The following is a 19,780-nucleotide window of genomic DNA, read 5'->3' on the forward strand; positions in this document are numbered from 1 at the left end:
CGTAACATTGTTTTTCTTTAACAGCCCAGAAAGAGTTATTTACATTATAATGTAAAATAACATGATTGAATGTGTTAAACATGTAGAGACTTTAGTAGTTGATATAATTTTTCCTCTATTTTCAAACGTCTGAGGTACTAGCGGCCTTTGTCTTCTGCTATATTGTTTTAAGAATCGCATAACTAGGAATATAATCGTAACGATTGTTTTAAACTAATCGATTACAAGCGATTAGAGTCACTCAATTCCTTTTGCGTGCGCTCTCGGATGCGGAAATTCATAATTACTACGATAAATACTCTCGATGGTGCTCTTCAATTAGTAATCGTATTTTATGACCTCGTTCTTATTGTCATAGTAATACAATCTGTCAACGCTCTCATGATATGTGCAAAACAATGTTTAGTTCACTTACCTCTGAGGGAGAGAGATGCCGCTCTATGTCTTGTAGTACCTTTTCCCGCTTTTGAAACTACAACAATGCTATTTTAAGAAGTGGTAGTGTCGTTTGTCGTCACTATCTGGTACAAAATCGTAACGGTTTTTTATTTGAAAGATTTCAAAAAGTTCTATTAGTTTTATTGGCAAAGGTTCTCATAGCTCCGCTACTGTCGTTTGTCGGCATGATGGTAATATGAATAGCAAGTCAGAATGTTTATTACTCAATCGTGCCTCAAGTCTCAACGCAACGACCATCGTAATTTGCATAGAGGGCTCGCAGGTCATTGGAAAGGAAATTGACTGGTCGAAAACACAAAAGCTTAGAAAAGAGATTATGTGATATGGAATTTATGAAATTCTTTATCCATTATCGTAATATACTTCAAAAGTCGTATATGAATGAAGTCGTATATAAGAAAACTCAAATTCTCGTTTTACTTTCTTCCCACACCGAATTCTTACAAGATTCTTGACCATTTTTTCTAAAGTCACATTGCTTTTGTGTTAGCCTTGGATCTAAATTTGAATAAAAATTTAGGTAAGCCTGTAGGTTGATAATAATCTTATTAAGAACTGGAACTGGAAATGTCAAAGTCTAGTGTACTAAAATATAATTTTGCATTCAACTCAACTAGTTTCCTTGAATATTATGTGCAACATTTGTAATTTTACTTAGTTGTCATGCAATTAAAGCAAGGGCGGATAAAAATTTAAGCGTACGAGTACACAAAGCCTTCACTTCGTCGCATTGAAATAGTTGCAAGTCACGCAGAATAGCAAAAATATGATGACGTGGATCTGCACATTTTAAGAGAACATGTGATGAGGAAGTTTAGTACTCAATGCTATCTTCAGAAACAAAGATTTAAATGAAGATTCATCAATCAATTCAGCTTATCGGGGTCCACTGCTGGACATAGGTCTCTTCTAAGTTGCGTCTCAACACCTGATTCTCCTTCCGCATTAAAAGACAATTACGCATAAATATATTAATGAGGTTTACTCACGCGTACTTATCAGGATAGCCGGACTAGTTTCGAACGCGACTCGCGACCCCGCAGTCATGTCAGCTCATGGTTGAAGATTCCGGTTTTGTTCGAAACTATAATTATAGTCTAAAGTCCGCTTTTCGTATTCATGAATTCTGCACAACTACACGCATGTACTACTATCTAAATCATATTTACAATATGTTTCTTAAGGGCCCTAGCTAGCCACCTAGAGGTTCAATGACCGATTTTGTATACATGTCGTTGCAAGTGCGAACTCAGACCAGTAGGTAGACCTGATTCATACTTGGTTATGAGTAGTGAATGAAGTGATAACCAGCGTTGCATTATGAAATCAACAATTAGCAAACGAGCAAGCGTCGTGATCAAAGCACATTCCCGTTCTGTATGGAAAAAGGACTTTGCCCTGCAGTCAAAGCAATACAGTCCAGATTTAAAATTATTATTTGAAAGGGCTGTGTAATATCGCGTGATTACCTTAAACACAGCTCCGATTCAGTGCAAGTCAGGCGTAACCGAATACACGTGACTAAGAGTGTATCCATAACTACATGAATGTAACCGGTCTAATGCAATTCGTTGGGACATTGGCCTCTCGGTTAGTTCATAAGACATGGATTTTGTGAAATCCTTCCTATGCAGACATGTTTTGACATAAGCTCGTAGGTGCGAGTTATCAGATGTGTTATGATGTATGTAAAATGATTTATGAGTTTAGATAGGTAATAGATACGAATTATGCGATATTTGAAGATTACAGGTTTGGTATGAATTAGTAGTTTCTAAACAAAAAAAATCTTAAATTGCTTAAATTTACTAAAAGCGAGGACAAGTGAGAGTATTCTTATTACGTATCAATTATTAAATCTGGATTGAATAAGTTGTAAAGATTTAGTTTGAAGTATTTGAAAATAGATATTGGCATAATAATATCCACTACTTATTATCTGGATGACCTTAAACATTCAAATTAAGCTGAGAGTGGTTTGTAGCGAAACTTTTAAAATTTGCATTTACGCAAACATTTTCTCAACATAAAATATATTACAACCTCTTAAGTCCCAGATTATTCGTCTAAATTCTATACAAAGTTTTACCTATTCCGAATTAAAAAAAAACAATACCCTCATTGATATTATAGTAACATCTTAATTATAGACAGAATTTGATCAACGTCTACGGGCTATAGCTACCGGCGTATATACAAACTGTGAACAGCTGCGAACTCGTAGCTAGTCCGTCGGTTCGGTTTCACTCGTCCTTAGTTCACAATCGTTGCTTGCGGTCACTCGACGCACGCGTAAATCTCAACGTCAAATATAAACAAATAAATACACAAAAAATAAACAGTAAATATCAGTGCGATATATCAATAGTTTTTATTCAAGTTTTCGTTATTTATTATACGTTTTGTGCGCTGTGTTTCGTTGTTCGCAATACACTGTTCCAGTTATCTAATATTGAAAGTTATAAGGTAGGTTCAGCTGTTTACAAATGCGTTTATATAAATAGACGTTCAATAGTAGAAATATGAATTAATTTAGAAATCATCTGAGCATGGTTTCGATCAGTTTTAGAATTGTGTAAGTTATTTTGACATATTTTCATTTTGTTTTAATTTGATTATTTTAAATGAGGTTTAATAAAGCAGTTTGGCCATAATATTAGTTCGTCAATATTATATTGATATGCTTTTTGCTATTATCGTCATTAAAAGTGGGCGGTGTTTGACGAGAGTTTGTTTGTTGTTATTTAGTTTCCACGCAACGTCTGTTTAGGATTTATTTACAGTTTTCTAAAAGCTCTATGTATTTAAGAAATATGCAGTCTTTATATTTAAATCGAATGATCTTTTATTAATTCATTCATCTAAACGTCCCTCATATTTTTCAAATATCAACTACGACTACGTTAGTAAGTCATGCTTTTTTTTTTATAATTGCCTCATATCTTTAAATCTTGCAACTTGATAAACTACATTTATTAATCTATAATCTATCTATAAGTACCATGATTTAATAATTAAACTAGTAGTTATTGTTACGTTTTAAAAGACTTGTTTGTGGGCTCAAAGTTAAAAAGAAATGTAATTTTAGTCTCTTATTAAAGAAAAAAAACACACCCTTTACGCATGCGTATAGCATGACAGTAAAATAATTTATGAATTTGGGGTCAATAAACTCTTAAACTGAACCCTTTAGTTTCATCGCCTTTATAAGCTCTGAAGGTTTATTAATAGAATTTTTTTCGTCGGGTAATAAATCTTTAATTACAATTAGTCCGCTGACGTTTAATATCAGAAAAAATCATCATTCCCCTGCCCTTATCCCAATTATTTTATTTGGGGTCGGCGCAACATGTCATCTTCTTCCATACCTTCCTATCGGCCGTCATCTCACAAGAAACACACTTTACAGCCATATCGTCTTTCACACAATCCATCCATCGTTTCTTTGGTCGTCCTCTTCCCCTATATCCATCCACATCCATGCTTAACGCTTTCCTTACCACATGATTTTCATTCCTCCGCATAACATGCCCATACCATGACAGCCGGTTACCACGTAGTTTCTCTGTAACCGGTGCCACTTTCAAACTTCCCCTTATATACTCATTTCTTACTCTATCCGCTCTCGTAACACCACACATTCCTCTTAACATTCTCATCTCTGCTGCATGCAATTGTCTTTCATTCATCCCTTTTGTCGCCCAGCACTCTGATCCATACAAGACAGCAGGTCTGACAATGGTCTTATAGATCTTCCCCTTAAATTTAAGGGGAATGTGGGGGTCACAAATATATATCCACATAATATCAGAAAAAAGGACCAAAGAAAAACTTACGAGAAGAAACAACTAATTATGTTGATGATGTAGATGATTGTATCCTAGTACGTTATGTTGTTAATATGTTACTGAATAACCCAATATGCTTATCTTAGACTTTACCGGTAAATCTCAGGCAAGATGAGTCGGTTAACGTTGAGTTTGGTTGGTAAAAAACTGTGAAAATGAACGCTCGAAGACGAGCGAGTGATGACGATATTATTTTAATTACATATTATTAATTTAGGAAAACTTCGAAAATTCAATCCTAATATTCACCAAGACGATCCCGGCGTAGCCCGAAAAAAAAACGATGATCATAAACAATTCAGACTTTTAATCAGATCACAGCTTTATACATGGCGCCAGGTCCAAGCTCGGGGCGGCGATTTATCGCTGAAGGAACAAAGGGAACAACTTCGTAGGGCAGCCTTGACGGACTGGCTGCATAGCTTAGGAAGTCCTACCGCTGGGCACGAACTTATAGCTGCTATCCGCCCCGTCTTCTGGGACTGGCTGGAACGGCGACACGGAGTTCTCTCATACCGACTGACACAGGTGCTGACCGGTCATGGCTGTTTCGGTAAGTACCTGTGTCGGATCGGACGTGAATTAACTGGAGGGTGTCACCACTGTGCTAACCCAGAAGATGACGCGAAACACACGTTATTAGACTGCCCAGCGTGGGCAAATGACAGACGCGACTTGGTCGCAAATCTAGACGGGCAAGCGCTATCATCTCAGCCATGGTCGGGAGAGAGAGTGCGTGGCTAGCGGTTGCCACCTATTGTGAAACCGTTATGTCAGCAAAAGAAGCTGCTGAACGCGAGCGGGAAGTGACCACAGACAACCCGTCGCGGCGCAGGCGGCTTGTGCGTCGAAGACAAAACGACCTGCGACCACCGAAGGTCGGGCCTGCGGGTGGCAGGGAGGGCACCCTGGCATCCGACCAGCTAACAGGCCAAGAAGGAGACGGACGTGTCGTCCTGCACGTCCGTTCTTACGAGGAATGAGGGGTTGGCTTTTCAACCAACCTTTCGAGAAGAAGTCCAAAAGGACATAGGCCGGTCAGGGTCGCGCTGAAGCATGCGCGAGCGATCGATCCCGTGGCTCTGGCTCAGGCATTTGAAGGGGCCCGGGGTGTTTTTAGTCGGTGGGAGTCCGACATATCCCCTCGCCGTGCCCTCGGCGTGGGTTGAAGTCATTAGAGTTTCAACCCGGACAAAAAAAAAAAAAAAAAAAAAAAAAAAAAAAAAAAAAAAAAAAAGACTTTTAATCAGATACTAATTCTTGGGTTTTGCTGGAAATTCTTACGATTTACCACAGTTCGGTAGTAATAGTACAATAACATATGATATAAAATTTCGCACTTTAAATCTGTAACAGGAATTACGCTTCCCGCGCTATTTTATCAATATTTAACATCACGCTTGTGCAATTACTCAAACATAACTTTTTATGTGCACAGTTAAATAGGTGACAGTTAGATAGAGCGGGTCACTTGAATACGAGTTGACCCGATTGTGTGCGTGTGGCTCTGACCCCAATCATTTACAACTGTACGCTCCTTTCATTCATTTATACGTTCCTTAATTTATTTTGGTCAGACATTCTCATTATCATTCTTATTTTTGGGTTTTCTTGAAAATATGTACTTGTTTGATTACTAATACTGCAGAATTAAATTACATTAGCTAAATGTTTTTCTCAATTCTGAGAGAGTAAACGAGTTTTCGTCGTAATTCCGAAATTAACCGTCTATCTTCTATTATTGATATGATTTACGTTTCCCATTTAAATGTTTGAACATAAATACTTATTCTAAATTTAGAGAATTGGTATTTGCATAATTTCCCGCAATTCATTTCATTAAAGTTTTTCAAGCTAAATACTGCAGCTATAAAGAGTTTTTACCGAAGTTCAATAAACTATTGATTACCGATCAATAGTAATTGGTTAGCATTGACAGACTAAGTTAAAATAAAGAGCAAAGTTCAATCGTTGCATTCTTTAAATTTAATTCAAAAGGTCTATGCTACGCGTTTGGTCTTATGTCTACGATCTTGTTAAATAATAAACAGCGTTTTTATGTGTAATACTCTTTCATAAGCACTGGTAAATAATAAGAAATAATGTGATGATAATAATATTACGATTTTGATGTTAAGCACCCGATAAACAAATGAAGATGAACAATTGTTGAGCGAAACACAATTTTGCTCTACATTTTTAGTCATCCCATTTTCTGTCATCTTCAGTATACAACAGTGAATATTTCAGCACAACCCGTTACTCATCGTTATAACAATACAGTATGCAACCAGCGCTAGCGTTTGCAATGATCGTCACTTGTTACGCAAACACTGAAGCAATCTTGTTAAACATATCCAAGCTAAGAGTAAACTTCTAGGTTTATATACTTATTTGGTTTGAAGGGATAAGTAGATTCTAAGAGAGATTCGAGAGAATTGTATTTTTTATATCTGTATGCGTTATTTTCATAAGAAATACTTGAGAATGTGATATGTTTATGTGCCTGCATAGTGCTGAACACTAATGTTATGTTTTACAATGGTTTGCCTCAGTAGACACAGAATGACATTTATTTACTTACATACCCGTGTACAAAACTCTTAATCTATTCTTCTTCTGCATTCCGTTTGCAATGCGTGTGGGAATTTTATACCTATACTATGGAACATTATTTATAGCTTACACTAAGGGTATTGTGTTGCCTAGGTAACTGGCTTGAGGAAATCGGACAGGCAGTAGTAAAACACAACACTGGTAGGTACTCAGTTGCAACCGGTAAGACTGGAAGCCGACCCCAACATAGTTGGGATAAGGCTAAGCTAAGGCTAATTACTATCTTACTTCATTGGGATAAACACCTTCTCAGTTTCTTGAAACGCTGATATAAATCTAGCTATAGATTACTTGACATCACTTTTGGCACTGATTGAAAAGCAAGGCGAGTAAAACCGCTTGGCACAGCTAGGAATAAATTAACATTAATATTGATTTGAATTACTACATTATACAAATCATATTTAATATCTCCAAACCTACTATAACTTAGTAGTGGTATCATGTTTAAACACAATGAAATCATGCCTATGAATAATGGGGCTATTTAAATTTTATTACAGACTACTTGTTGCCCGCGACTTCGTCCGCGTGGTTAGAAGATATAAGTTAGGATTTTTTGAACGGAAGCCCTCGAAGATGAATAATTTTCCCTGTTTTTTCCACATTTTCAATTGTATCTTGGCTCCGATTAGTCGCAGCCTGATGCTTAAAACCTTCCTCGATGAATGGCCTATTCAACACAAAAATGTTTTTTTCAATTTGAACCAGTAGTTCCTGAGATTAGCGCGTTCAAACAAACAAACAAACAATCAAACAAACAACCAAACTCTTCAGCTTTATATATTAGTATAGATTAACAAGTTCAAAAATACGTCAATAATCAATTTAATTGATAAAACTATCGATCAGGTGTATTTTTAACCGGCTTTAAATTGTTTTTTTTTTATTGTATGACGTCAACGATATAAAAAACTCTGTTCAATGTCGAATGGCTTATATTCGTGTCATAAGCGATTTTATTTAAAAAAAATGACCAATTATTTTAATTGTATGTTTTGCAAGCTCAAATCAAACTTAGGTAGGGATCACTAAACTTTTGCTTCCGTGTTTTTTTAACCAGAGTTGCAAAAATATATCAATGTAATTGGATATAATTACACAATAACTAGTCGTTTTGAGAACATAAAAATATGTATATCGATGCTTAAATTAATAATAAGATCTACAGGAACACGCTTTGACTGTCCACACTCTCGAATTAACCATAATATGAATGCGATGGAGACTAACGAATACGTTATTGAAAAAGGAGGATAATAACCAGCTATGCCTGTTGTAGAATAATTTACCTAACGAATACGGAAGTATTAAAAACTTAAAGTAGAACCCTAAAACAACCTTATTAAAACACGTTTTCCGTTAAATTTATCTTGTCACACGAGTTTGTGACTTAAACCTATTCATCAACTATCAGTTATAGTTAATAAATAAAATAACACCAGGAAAATATTAAAAGAATTTTAGCATTCGCATGCATATAAATAATATTTTGAATCACTTCTAGATTTCAACTAATATGAACGTAAATTCGAGTATTTTGTATGTTTTGTGAAGGACTATGGTAATATAGCTTTGTAGTAAACTAGTTGAGCCGGCGATTTTCGTTCTGCCGGTCTTGTTTGTGAATCTAACTTATACAGGGCGACACCCAAATGCATACAAAAATGTATTTAAATTGGTCCAGACGATTAGGAGTTCAGTAAAACATACTTACGTACAGGAGAATAGTATGTATAAAAAAAGACATTATTTTCGCTAAAGTCGTCATGTTCTTACTACACTGTAAAATAATTTCAACAGTCATACAGGACATACACTTTTATTACATTTCTACAATGATTTACGAGTTACATTATAAACAATGCAACATAGATGATTTAATGCAAAGATTTTACGCCTCGTTTTTTTCTTAACCATTATAATAACTTGATAGTAACTATCCTTAGAATGATTCATGTTGCAACGGTTTACTCACGTCAGCATCAACTCATGATTAAGTACTCCGGTTGGGTCCGAAACTAGTCGGGCAATCTCGATAAATACGTGAGACTATACCATTGTAATTATGTTATAATACATATTACCATTATTACATCATCAGATTTTATATAATATTATCTATAATTTATGCGTTGAGCAATGTTTTTATTTTTCTCAAAACCACTTAAAATGTTTTATAGGTCATTAATTATACCAGTTACCTTAAAATAAATGAGCATTCCACTACATTATAACTAGTTTTGTACTGTCCAATACCATCAGTGTCAAGGTTATTTTAAGGAGGTTGTTTTTATTTTAAATATAAATTACTTAAATGTGTTTTTGGTGTAGATTAAACGAGTCCAAAAAAAGACTAGACAGGTATAATACCTGTCTTTTATTGTAGATAAAACAGTAATTTATTTTTATAGAATTGGCTATTTTTATTGTCAGAAAATATCGTTGTAACCTTTTGAGTAGTTTTGAACATAATGTTTCCGGTATATCTTAAGGACAGACAATTATGTCGAAATTACAAAAAAAACAATAAGTGCATTTACCAACATTACTTTTTTACTTTGTACTTATGAATATGTGAACTTATCTGTTGCCTAATTGAGTGTAAATAATTACAATCCAAAATTAGGGGGTTATCGCCACATATTAAAACAGTGTGCAACTGTCGAAGTGTCGTGGAGCGGTATCCCTCTTCCACAATAGAATTAAAAATAACTAAGAAAAGCCATTTTAACTATACTATTAAAAAGGATAATATTAATAAGGAATAAGTCTAAAAAGTGTATAAAGTTGTCTCAAGGTCCACTTAAAATAAAACTTACTAATTTTTTTTTCATTATTAGGCGCTTAATTAAATATAAAAAAAACTAGTATAGGAAACTAAAACAGCCTTTTAGGACGAGCTCGTGGCCAAGCTATAACCGCATAAGTGAAATGATCACAGGTTAAGCTATGCTTGACGCGGTTGGTCCGTAGATGGGTGATCTTTGTCATAACGTTAAATTATGGGTCCCGGCTGTTACTCCTACATCTTTGACAGTCGTTACAAGTAGTCAGAAGCTTAAAAAGCCTGACAACCAGTCTAACCAAGGGGTAGGTCGGGTTTCCCAGATAACTGGGTTGAGGAGGTCAGATAGGCAGTCGCTCCTTGTAAAATACTGGTACTTAGCTGAAACCGGTTACACTGGTAGCCGACCCCAACATAGTTGGGAAAAAGGCTAGGCTAAAACAGCCTCTTACTTTTGTTTAGAAAGTTATATTGCTCTTCCTATTTCTGTTATTGCTCTAGGTCTTCCTGGGTGTGAAAAAAATAAATAGGAGTTTAGTAGAGTAATATAAACTTAAATCACTATGATGTGAGTAAATATTAATCTAATAGTGCGGATAGTTACGCATGCCTCTATTTTTCGTTAAGGTGTGTTAATAATAAAACACCTCTTTTGTACTGCAATCAATCAATACCTAGATATCATACAAAATAATGCAACACACGAAAAAATATAATAATACAATAGAAACTGAATAAACAATTTCTCCTATCGATGCTGACACATATTCTAACTGATAAGAATATTGCTAGCAAGTGTTGCAACACTCGCGACTTGGTGAAGTAGCATGGCAGCACTGAGGTCAACTACATTCCCCGACACTTTTGGTACTTTAAAACCAAAAAGTTTTGACTTTGATTTCTATTTGATCAGATTTAATAGCCTTGATGTAAGTTAGCTAATTAAAGTTATGCATATGTGTGTGTAAATTGTTTAACCCTCAGTAACTGGATTGTATCTAAAATTGAAAGATATTTAATTACTCAAACAATACTCTCCACAACTTCGCGGTCCTCTGATGGATATAGCCTCCCTAAGTTACACCACAATACCCAGTCCCAGTCTTTTTTGGGCAATTGGTTGTATTTTACACTGCGTTTCCTAATATTTATAAATTATATTTGATAGCATATGTACATACAAAAAGTAAAAGGAAACTCAATACACCTTAAAAGACTAAATAATCGATAATTTATATCCGAGTGACCTACTTATCACCTCGTTATCATTAAACTGTATTAAATATTATAATTTATCTTAAAAAAATACGAGATTAATTATATGCATAAGTAAACTGTATTTGTTGATAAAATGAATTTCAACATTTTGACGTTGGAATTCCAGTTAAACAAAGTAAATATGCATTATTAACCGAGGCCGAGTGATTTATCTAAAAAAAAATAATGAGGACCGAGAACATTAAACCTCGATAAATTTTGACTGACTTAATAACTCAGTAAAATTGTAAACTATAAAAAAAATCGGATTCGGATGTTTATTTTAAAAAGGGTTATTGTGATGCCAAATATAATAAATGGCCTTATATACACATTTTTTTCTAATGTCTCACAGATATTTTTGTTTTAAAGTCGTTGTAATTATTAAGGTTTCATTCTTCTCTTGTCTGAAATTTATAATTTAAATAAAACTATATTCCTGATCGATTTTCGGCCACGGAGGCGAGTATCGCAAGACACAAGCTGGCTGGGCGGGACAGGTAGTGCACAAATAGTTGCACTCTCTGTTCCGTGACTCTCATTGAGCGATGGCTGGCAATCGGATGTAACCGGTCAGGGATTACCAGGCCCCACATTTTTATGTGCCTTTTGAAACACGGGGGCTTTGATATTTATTTCTAAAACGCACACTTTCGAAAAGTCGGTGGGTGCCTTGGGATTGATCTCGGGACCTTTGACTTGGCAGTTCTGAAGTCTTACCACTGTTCTATCACAGCTTAAATTTAAATATAAATAATACACATGTTTTAAAGTAATATTATGTAGAACACTCACAATAAGATAAACTATTACACTTCGTAGTATAAACCTAATTTCTGTTATCAATTTCACAAGTAGAGTAACGATCGTATTACTCCGTTCCAATTAAATAATGTGAATGAATTTCTTAACATTTGACATTACTATTGCATAACCGTGTTAAGTTTTATTTAATAGGGACTTTGTCCTAGTAAAGTATTGATGTAGGTTCTACAGCACAAATCTAATGATGATGCTTTAAAATTTTACTCAGTTATCAAGAGTCATTTTTGAAATTATACTTTTAATAGAAGTTGAGAAGCTCATTTACAAACTGTAGACAACGGTTGTTATTAATGTTTTATTTATCATTGAATTTGATAAGTACATATATGATAGAATTTTGACATGTATCATTCGTGGTCGTGCCCATCATTAGTGGCCGAAGCCATCGAGAATAAAATGTTAATATGCCTAAGCAATTGTCTTATGGCTGTTCATAAGACAATTGCTTAGGCATAATATAGTTCTGTCTAGTACGTGTGTTTGTTACTAAACTCCTTCTAATCGGTTTTACCGTTTTAGAAGATGTTTTTTCTATACGTTCAGGTGGTTAATGGTTTAGATTCACAAATCAGCTCTGCAGAACGAAGGTCGCCAGATGAGCCAGTACAATTATTTCTATACACAGCGTTCAATGTTCAGTTAAAATTAAATCTAGAATGATGCTCATTATGACAATAAATATTAAGGACAGACAAATCCTTATTCAGCCATAAAACATTTATAAAGAGATTAGACCTTACTAATCACATGACTTTAAACAAGTACATATCCATGACACGATGAATAGACATATCTATATCTCCGTCTAATAGCTTGTTAAAATTTACTGCCTCTACAAGAACAAGCAATGCATTCTGCGAGTCACGCGTTGCCTCATGCAAGCGTTACTTAACGTCGTACAAACAGACTGCGTCAATACTTCAACATTTACAAGTTATATTACGATTTACAGACGCTATGGTAACTGGTTATTAGTGTCTATGCTGTTATTTAATAGTTTATGTACATACGATACAGAAGGAAAAAATAATATGAAACTTCTAGCAAGAAATCTTAAAGAAGCAGTGTTAGTACAAAAAAGAAATGCGACAAAATTGAAATCCTCTTCGTATTTAACGTCGTTTAAAGAATAGATGTACAAACCTTGTTCTTTTCGTTTCGTATGGTTACTGACACCTTGGTGTCAGAGTTCAAATCGTCTGTAAGTCTCGACGTTGCTAATTACACCCTTCGATAATTCTCTAGTGCGCATCTTCGCTATGTTTCCTTTACCGTTGTTAGCAAGTGAATTCAATAATACTTTGGTGCGTGCTAGGTTTCGTTTCTACGTTTTTTGACTTGGCAGTCCAAAGGTACAGGTATAGGTGCCACTAGGCTATAATTAAAAAAACATGTTTCTACCTAGAAACTTGAAATTGCTATAATTGTTAAGCCTGATCACCTCACTCAAATGGGAGTGAAAAAATATTAATAATACTTCATTATTATGAGCGATTTCCATAGTTGTTACGATTGTTTATAGAAATGACGAAAACACTGTTTTTTTATACGTATACTGCGTTATGTGATCATTACAATAAAATATATGTTTAGGTGTAGTTTATTTAAGTATTCAAATTAATTTATTATACAATTTGTTAACCACATGAATAGCTTGTCGCTAAAATGTGGTTAAATAAAAATAAACTGACATCGATTTATCTCTTTTTTTTTTTTAAGTATGATATCACTTCCTAATTTGACTTTGAAATGTATACATACAACCTTTTTTGTGTAATAAAATGCTGAAACTGAAATTAATAACGAATGTTTTTTTTATTTAAACATCTGTAAAAATAATTGCAGGATGTTTATAAACAGTTTGCTGTGTTGGATTTGTAAGCTATTATTTCAATCACGCTTTCGTCAGCTTCCTTGGTTGATATGGTAATTTCGCAGTAGTCTGCTACTGCCTTTTTGTTTTTGTTAAGGCGGGCTTGGTTGATGGTTGTCAAACTTAAACACTTAAAGAAATATGTACTATTTACCGTATACGTACTTTTATTGATATTACACGTGTTCGTACAGTAAAACCCCGTTGTTTCTGAATAGATTCACTATTACTATTAAATTAAATCGGAGCCGGTGTCAAAGCTAAAACATAGAAACGTTCGGAGGTCAGCACAACAAGATGTCGTTGTGTTTTATACTATAGTATACTCGTAGTATAATATACTCATTGAGCTGCAGATTGCGAATATCCGTATCTCATAAAGAAATATATTTATGAATCATAACTCTTAATATTCCTTTCATCCTGTGCAAAAATGTCCCTACAAAACTTCGCTTTGAACGTCTCTAATTTATTTATGGACATATAAACACTAGCTTTACTTCGCCTATTGTGTAGGATGCTATTTTTTTATTATGCACGAATATGTTTATAACACTCACCAATAGCGTTGTTTCCCTATCGATTCAGTAGTTCCTAAGTTTATCCCCGATTACACAAACTTTATGATATGACCTACAGATGATTGGTGATATAATTTTCAATTTAATGACATCTCGGTTGTGTTTAAGGTGCATTATGCCGCTTCGTTAAAACGTATAACAGCCAAAATCTTTAAGTTAATACTTCATAATCATTATATCCTCAAATTACCAATCTCATGATTCAAACAAATGTTCTCTGTGATTTAAAAATTAAATTGAAATGAAGATATTTTTCAACAAATTAGCGAATTCTTATTGAGATTCTACTGTAGTTTTGACCTCTTTGCAGGTGCCAAAGTCAAGGGTTAGACATGTTGTTTTTATATTAGTTAAAATCGCTTATTTTAACAATTGTTCGCATGATTTAATTATCATTGAAGGTTTGCTCTTCCGCGTGCTCACTGTCGTAATTAATGAACGGATACAAGGCTTTGGTTAAATTTAACTAATTAACATTATAAGGTAAATAAACAAATAAAACAAAAATAAAACCTCGTTGATTGATACTACTATCGAAATAAACATAAACTTATCCGTAATGCTAATTATGTTAAATTCCTATCGTTATTGGAACCGTAATATTATCAATAAAAAATAACGTTATTGGCATCAAGGAAACTGATTCTTGAATAAATATCAATTTATAACCAAACCTGATTAATTATATCGGTATGAGAAATAACCGGTCAAGTGTAGATCGGACTCGCCATACTAAGGGTTCCCTATATCGAATGTATGAGTATGACCGTGCCAAGCGTAACCTCCACTATTTCTTTTGTTATACAGGCGATATAAATATAATATTATCTATCATCTTTTCATGGGATCAACCTGGTATCAGATGGACGGACCGACCAACAGACAGCGTAGCCTTAGTAATACCGTTCCATTCCTACACTATGGGTACAGAATCAGATCCCTAACATCGCATTTATAGACGATTTATCAAGCGTTTTAGCTATAAATCTTTAAAAGGAAGTTGGAATTAAATTTTCCCATATATGCAAATTATAATCTTTTGACAAAGACAGATTATTCATAAAAAAAACCGTACTTTGATCGCTACATTCATTACGGAAGGTCAATAACTGGTTGGTTAACCTTTTGGTCATTGGCATTTTGAATGATGACTTATTGATTTTTATTCCTCTAATATTGATAACGTGTTTAAGTTATGCATGCTTGCATAGCTAAAACAATATCAGCGTGTAGGTGTGAAAAACATCGTACATATCTCGTTATCCATACCGCAATTTAAAATAAACAGAGACCGGTCAAAACTATTTTGAGTCTGCAGATGAAGTTTGAAGGCATTATTTTGATCTTAAATGTAAATTTTGGTGATTAACCTAAGTAATTATATTTAAACAGTAATGCAACAGCAATGTAATTGCAATGTTCTTGAATAATAATGTTCTTAAATTCTAACAGAATATATTTGAAGAAAAAAAATATTTAGATAAAAGTATATTCATTTTTGGCTCCCGGCTTACCTGATTGGAATCATTTCAGATAATTACTTTAAATGTTGTTTAAGCAAATTCTCTTATCTTGCTTAAAAATCAACAACAATTATCTGCTATTACCCAAGTATCGAACCCACGACCCTGAGCGCAGGAAGTAGCCACTTTACCACGTTGCTTGTATCTGCTAATGCCATTGCAAAATTTATATTTTAAATACTATGAATATTCACATACGTAACATTAATAACATTCCTTGAAATGCCATTGTAATAGTGTATTGTTGAAATATAGCTGGTGTTAATTCTATAATCGATGTGGTATTTACTAAGTACACACATAAAATATTATGTATGATTCTTGAAACGAATGATTATTTTAAAAATAAACTTGTTGTTAGTGTGTGTTTATCTACAAATTATCATATAGTAGGAACTATCATCTATGTAACAACAAATAAATGATCGACATGATATCATCCATTTTTTAACCTTTTCGCACATTATTTATAGAACTGATAACATTTTGACGCTGATTCATAATTCTTTATAAAAGGCGTATTTATAGGGATCCCCCGAATGCTGTAATGGCCGATGAATTATTGAATTATGATGAATTATTTTTTTTGGTTAAATGCTTAAGAGAATAGGAATAATTACAAATTTATCCAATTGTCATTCATTCATCGGCCAATGTAAATAGCAGAATCGGGGCCCTGGAGTCCTTAATCATGGGCTAACGTGGCAACGGGCAGCCCTGTACAGGTAGGGAACAGTTGGTACATAAGTATCTAATCATGTTCAAGTGTGATCAAACCAGTTTTAGACTAATGCATTGTCTGTAAAGTGAGTCAGTAATTCCATCCTTTTAAGCCCAGAACAATAGAAGCTCTGAAACGTAAACTCTAAAGAGCGTTATTACGAAAACGTAGACGCTATTATTTCAATTTGCACCTTTGAATTACCTCATACGGACAAATGTTAATTATGCATGCGTTTTCATGGACATGTTTAATCTTTGTAATAGTGCTCTTTGATCTTGCAGTGACATTAATGTTTTATGTTTTGCAATTTAAGGAAAACTAAAGAGAATACAGTAATTTACCTGTGTCATTATAATTTGAGTTTAAATGTAATTCTTAAACATTCAGTGTTATTGGACTCAGCCTGCAGCGATACAAAAATGTACGGCATCTTTTTATGCTGTGAAATGCTATAGTGCAACTAGGTTTAACGTTTGACAGGTAGTTTAAGAACTTGCACCGAGTGTAGCTCGGGTCCGTTCTTTAACTTCCCCAGTTGCGACTTTGATTATGTAGGGTATACAAAGCAAGACTCCGAAAATGTTTTTTTTTTTTTCACATCCTTTCGGTGATGGACACTTTAACGACATTTTGTTAAATTAATTGTAGGGTTGGAAATTATGTGTAAGGATTTTCCATTTAGGATTTCTATGTTCAATTATCGTAATAAAATCGTAAAAGCTTACGGTTGGTAACTTAACGACAAAGCAATGGCAGGAAACCAATTTTCTTTTGCATAGCATGTAAAATTACAATGCAATAAACGGTAAACCATTCAACAGTCGCAGCAATAAGGTGGAAATAATGTTACGATTTAAGAGTACAGGAGTTATTTAGATACTAAAGACATTCAAGCGGCTTTACGGACGAGATTCTAATGAACTTTAACCTAGTTAAAATCATAATCACATTTTCACCATCAGTTAGTAAGTAGGTATGAGTACATGCCAAAGGCAAATAAAAGTTTTGAAAACTTATCTAACAAACTATTCAGTTTTCGTGATCTAAAAACCAATCATTATCGGTCCTTCATTACGTGATTAATTATTGTTCGAGTATTTAACTGTAATAACTATACTTATGAATTCTATTTCGTCCTTATCATAAACATCTAAATTAATGTTCATGATAACCTAGAAAATAATATTTTAAGTGCGTTTAATATAGCAAATATTGTCTTAAGACGTAGCACACTTAATCTGGCACTGCTCCTTTTTGCACTGATGAGTCCTGACTTTGAAGACATTTTCTTCACCTTTGTCTTGTCTAAACGTACTTAGCGATCCTATCCTAAGCTCGTACTAGTGATAGATAGAGACCGATAGCTACCTACAACGCAAATGTAAATATTTAGGCAAGCCTACTTCTAAACGCTGTACCACACAAAAACTTAAGTCCTAAAATAGACTTGAAACTACTTTAAACTGGTTCAAGCGACTGTAGCATTCCTTATAATGTTGTTAGTCCACAAACGTGTGTATTGGAGCAAACACGTGACGAGTGAAAGGTATAGCCCGTTGAAGTGGAACCTCATGCTTCGCGCATGCGTGGTGGTGATAGCGACAATTGTACTGTGGTCGATGTCTTCATCTTTTGCGTCAATTCCTCTATAAGGCGATTATTATTTATTAACTTGTTTATTGGCTTCTTTAATGCTGTGATATTTTGAAACGAAATCAACGATAACGTATTTTGTATACCTAGCCGCAGTGTTAAAAGTAGTTGTTCTAAGTTTGTCTGTGGCTTTGTCCTCAAGAATCGTACATTTAGCATAAAAGGCATTGTGCCAATTGGGTTAAGCACATCTTCGAATAAATTGCTTACTTAGAAGCAAGACATTTGTTTTAAAATTCGTTGTAAGTACCAGTATGTATGCAGGCATGCGTTGTATGCACAAAATTTAAGTTATCTATGATCTAGCCGTGAATAAAGAATGCGGATATTTTGTTGGTAAACCACTCACGGCTAAGTTTAGTTTTTAATAGTATTTTAAACAATGAACTTCGTCAAGTGTAACGCTTTCAATTACAAGCACTAAACAGAACTACGCGTATATTTCAAGTTGAGGGAAAATATTTTCGAGTAATCCAAATAGTAACTGCAGTACCGGTCTCGTGGATTGTGTAGAAAGGGTAAAACTGACCAAGAGAAACACCATTTTATTTCTTATCCAACGAGTATTTGGGAAACCAGTCAGTTCTTCACCGTGACGTGGGGTCAACTAGCTAGCTTGTTAGAGGCTCTTTAACAAACTGACATGTAAAGACGTATGCATCGCTATTAACAAACCCAAGGCGAGATGTAGGTGTGGCATAACCTCGGATATCGAGAACCCTATTAAAAAAAAGTTTATTAATCATAATAGTTACTAGTTTCCTGGAAGGAAGTCGTTGCAATGTATCAAATTTTTTGTTGGCCTTTAAATATGATAATGTGTGCGTTTAAGCCGATTAAGATCAATGCTACAAATAACGTAAAGTTTTTGAGATAAAATTGTCTTAAATCATTGTTTCAGCGTATTTTGTCATTTTTTTGCGTCTTACCATAAGGACGTCGGAAATTACTGTTATTATAAATTCAGCTAGTAAAAACTTAGAAGTAATACCACGTTTAATGCTTACTTTAGAAATCGAGTGCATTCAATTAGCACGAATAATGCAACGTCATTATTTTCTTAGTAATTGTTTACTTATTGCGTTTGCAAAATAACTAGTGACTTGCAAAAAAATTGTTACATAAACTCTTAAACAGACAAACTTGACCTGTTTTTGTGTCAATGTCAGTTTCTAGTCTTTTGTATTGTTACGTAACATATTTTTTTGCTGCCAAATGTTTTGTTAGACGGTTGCAGTAACAGACACCTATTTGTTACTTTGGTTTAGTTGGCCGTGAAATAACGGCTCTGTAGTTTCAGTTGCAAATTGCTTTTTTGTGTACTTAAGTATGTATGTGTACAATTTACTTAATGTCAGAAATTTTGGCTGGTGATGCCATTAAGGATTAGGTTTATTGTGTAAACACGAAACCACAACGAAACTGCATGATCCATTTCTTCATTTCATTTTTTATGTTATTTAGTCGATAAAATAAGAGAGATGTTTCAAATAACACACCCACAGTAAACCTCGGTGTTTGCTGTTTAACCTTGACCTATAGATTGTTAGCCGTAGATAGACGAAATTTATAACGTATCCAATACGGATTTTCCTTATGCATAAGTGAGCACAAAAAATACCCAAGTGCCAAA

The 19,780-nt window shown here is 34.2% G+C and overlaps 1 protein-coding gene across 2 annotated transcripts in view; it reads left to right on the forward strand.

Annotated features, from left to right (window-relative positions):
* The window catches only part of LOC113497234 (ATP-binding cassette sub-family G member 1-like), a 68,889-nt gene that overhangs the window by 28,028 nt on the left and 21,081 nt on the right, over positions 1-19,780 (forward strand). The window contains exon 1 of one of the 2 annotated variants that reach the window (XM_026876694.1): positions 2,267-2,925. The exons of the other annotated variant lie outside the window; for it this stretch is intronic. The gene's annotated coding sequence lies outside the window, so the exon portion shown is untranslated. Of the gene's footprint in view, positions 1-2,266; positions 2,926-19,780 lie in introns of those variants that run through there. 2 annotated transcript variants of the gene reach the window in all.

Source organism: Trichoplusia ni, chromosome 9 (genome assembly GCF_003590095.1).
Source record: "Trichoplusia ni isolate ovarian cell line Hi5 chromosome 9, tn1, whole genome shotgun sequence".
Classification (NCBI taxonomy): domain Eukaryota; kingdom Metazoa; phylum Arthropoda; class Insecta; order Lepidoptera; family Noctuidae; genus Trichoplusia; species Trichoplusia ni.